This window comes from Mesocricetus auratus, unplaced genomic scaffold, assembly GCF_017639785.1.
Source record: "Mesocricetus auratus isolate SY011 unplaced genomic scaffold, BCM_Maur_2.0 Super-Scaffold_100676, whole genome shotgun sequence".
Lineage (NCBI taxonomy): Eukaryota > Metazoa > Chordata > Mammalia > Rodentia > Cricetidae > Mesocricetus > Mesocricetus auratus.
In genome coordinates this window covers 166,322,166-166,325,777 of record NW_024429266.1, presented here as the reverse complement: position 1 = coordinate 166,325,777, position 3,612 = coordinate 166,322,166, and positions in this window count along the sequence as shown.

Sequence of the window (3,612 nt, the reverse complement as noted above, 5' to 3'; positions counted from 1 at the left end):
TCTGTGGATGAAAGGAATTGCACTCCTACAGCCTTTTATTTCTTTTGCTACCTAGAAGTAGTATCCTCAGCTCAAAGACATGGACTTTCACCATCACTGACTAATGCTTTAGTTCAGATTCTCAGTATTTCTCCTCTCCATTCCTTCAACTGCCAAACCAATTCTTATTTGTGAGACATTTTCTTGTTCCTTTTGTCATTTTTTTAATCTCCCTTTCTTCTTCAAACAGTGCCTTTGCCTGGGCCTTGGGGAAGGAAGGATATGGTTTTGAGTGTATCCTCGATAGCATTCCCTTCTTTTCTTCCATTCACCATCTCCTCCTATCAGGCCAATCCTTTCCTTTTCTCTTCTCTTTACCTTTCTTCTCCTTCCCCTCCTACTCATTTTTTCCTCCTCATGTCTTTCCATCACTCTTTCCCCAGCCCATTCTCTCTCTGCTGGGCAGTGTTTCCCTTTGAATTAGAACATAACCTATTGACATTATATGTGTTCACATATATGGTTAACTATTTCTTTCTCATTTGATGCATTTCTTTATAGATCCTTTTATTTTCCTGTTTTATTTGGATTTCACTTTAAATCTGTTGTATTCTGACATGCCTTCCTTTTGTGATGGATTTCCTTTCTACATATGCTTTTAAACTCACAATCTATTTTTATTTGGTTAAATAAAAATAATGTCATAAAGATTTTTTGAAGTCTGGCATTTAATAATATTTTTCCTGAAAACATATTAGATGATTTTACTTCAGACTGTAGAAAAAGACAAGAAGAAGTCCTGTTCAGTGTGTCTCCCTAGGACAAATTCTATTAAATTTTGTTTCATTTCACAGGAAGTTTGTTTAAATAATATTTATTATTATGGATTTTCACTCCAGGACTGGGAATTCCAGGGTACAATCTACAATGCTGTGCCCATTTTTTAGGGGTAGTGGTTTCTGTTTTTATTTGTTTTGTTTTGTTCCTTATTATACAGGCATTTATAATTTCACCTGAACTCCTGAACTCAGTATTTCTTATTGGTTGATTCTTATTTCTGTTCTTCCTGCTAGAATGTTTGGATTTCATTCTCGTTTTTCAACAATTTGAATGATTGTGCCTCTGTGATATTTGCAATTATTCTGCTTATTGTTTTCTGAGACTCTAAGTTTAGGGCTGATGATTTTTTTTCAGTTGGAAAAATTATAGCCAACATCTCCTCAAATATTTCTTCTGCTTTATTCTCCTCCCATCCCCCAGGGGTACTTCTACATTGTATTAACTTGTGTGGTCCTTTTCCCCAGTTCCTAGTGTGAAACTGTTAGGAACATTCATGGGCAGGCAGTTTTATAGACCTATGTTTTATGTTTCAGTTTTTTTTAGCTTATTACAGTAAATACTGAAGAATGAGATTCATGGATGGGAAAATAAGAACATGTTGTCTTAATGAAATGTTCAATCTCCTTTCAACATGACTGCACTGTTTGCATTCCAAGGAGCTATAATTATTAATAAGTGTTTCCTCTTTGTATTTCCACTTATCTTTATTCTCTTAACTATCTTGTGCAGACTAAAATCAGTTTATTTTAATGAATTATAACAGGAGAGTTTTCATTATCTTTTAGGGATTTATTGGAAAAAAATATCTCTTGAAAAATCAAGATTGACTACATTTTCTTCAGTGTTATTTGTAAGAATTTTCAACTTAAGTCACTGTCCCCAGTCTATGTTACTTTTTGAATGGTTTTCATGCAAGTTCTAAGGTCAGCACAGAACAAAACAAGACCAATATTTCAGTGCAAACATTTTCCCCAGAGGGACAAAGGGCAGTGAAGAAGAGACAAAGACAGAAGACAGAGGATGAGGGAGAAGGAGAAAGGAACAAGGGAGAAGTAAAGGAATAATTGTCCCAGAGAGACACAGACCTGTCTCTGCATAAGAGAGGACACAAATGTGGTCTATAGGCAAATGGCAGTTTAGAAAGGGAAAAGTAGAGATTAACTTGGTTTGCTTAGTTTAGGCATGGTAATTAGGGTAGCCAAAATGGGGCTTTTGATTGATGGACTTCAATACATTGATAACAGGACCTTGATGGTCAGCCTGAGAGGTGGTCAAATCAGGAAATAGAGCTTGGTGACTAGCTTTAAGAATGTAATTTAATGGTTTTTAGCAAGCACAGAGAATGAGGGAAGGGCAAGTCCTGGCAAAGCCAAGTTTGCCAGGCTTGTGAATACACAGCCTTTTGAATTTGATATTCATTGTTGGCAAATGGAATCAGAGATTTCTGTTTTTCTTTAAACATCTATTGAAAAGGTATTCATTTTTTCCTATATTTTTATTTAAATTAGAAACAAAATTTTTTATATGTCAATCCCAGTTCCCTCTCCCCTCCTCCTCTGCCCCCCACTAACTCCTTAACCCATCCCGTTTCTGCTCCCCAGGGAGGGTGAGGCCTTCCATGGGTGATCTTCAAAGTCTATCATATCCTTTGGAGCAGGACTCACCTATGTGTCTAGGCTGAGAGAATAACCCTCTATGTGAAATGGGCTTCCAAAGTTCATTCATATGCTAGGCCCCATAGATTGTCCAGGCCTCCTAACTGACACCCATGTTTAGGGGGTCTGGATCAGTCCTGTGCTGGTTTTCTAGCTATCAGTCTGGGGTCCATGAGTTCCCTCTTGTTCAGGTCAGATGTTTCTGTGGGTTTGACCAGCCTGGTCTTGATCCCTTTACTCATCACTCCTCCCTCTCTGCAACTAGATTCCAGGAGGTCAATTCAGTGTTTAAATGTGGGTGTTTGGTCTACATCCATCAGCTGCTGGATGAAGGCTCTAGGCTGGTATATAAGGTAGTCATCAATCTCATTATCAGGATAGAGCATTTAAGGTAGCCTCTCCACTATTGCTTAAATTGTTAGTTGATGTTATCCTTATAGATCACTGGATATTTCCCTATTCTGAGATTTCTCTTTAAACCTATAAATGCCCCCCTCTATTATGGTATCTCTTATCTGCTCACTTCTATTCTCAAATTTCCTGCTCCCTCCTTTCCTGCTCTCCCTCTTCTTCTCCCCTTCTCTTTCTCCTAGCTCCCGCTCCCCTTCCCCTGTAGGCTAAACCGGACGCTGTAACGATACACGACACAAAATTACTGACAGTAAAGCTAAGTACTTAATGTAGAAATTTACTCACAAGATACCAAACCCAGAGGAGCAGTTTTCAGTGGCCGAACCGGAAGCCGAACTCCAGGAAAAGAGACCGAGACTTCCTGTGTGCTGTCTTTTATGCCTTCCCCCGTAACGCCCCTAGCCATGCCCAAAAGTGGGCCTGGCTAGTGACGTAGTTCCGCCTACGTACGTATACGTCTTTACGTCCAGCCGTATACGTCTTTAGTCCTGCCTAAAGTGGGTGTGGTTAGTGGTGTGGTAAACCGCCCTTTTATTACCTCATCTGTATGCGCCTCTAATAAGTCACATGTTTAATGGCGGCATCAGACTTCCTCCTACAATTCCCCTTTTAGTCTAAAAAAGGACAACTAACTTGTGTCCATGAACAAAATGTATCAAACTTCTATCTAAACCTAAACTTATCTGAAAGAAACACCCAGATATGAACACCTCCTTCCAATCCCAAC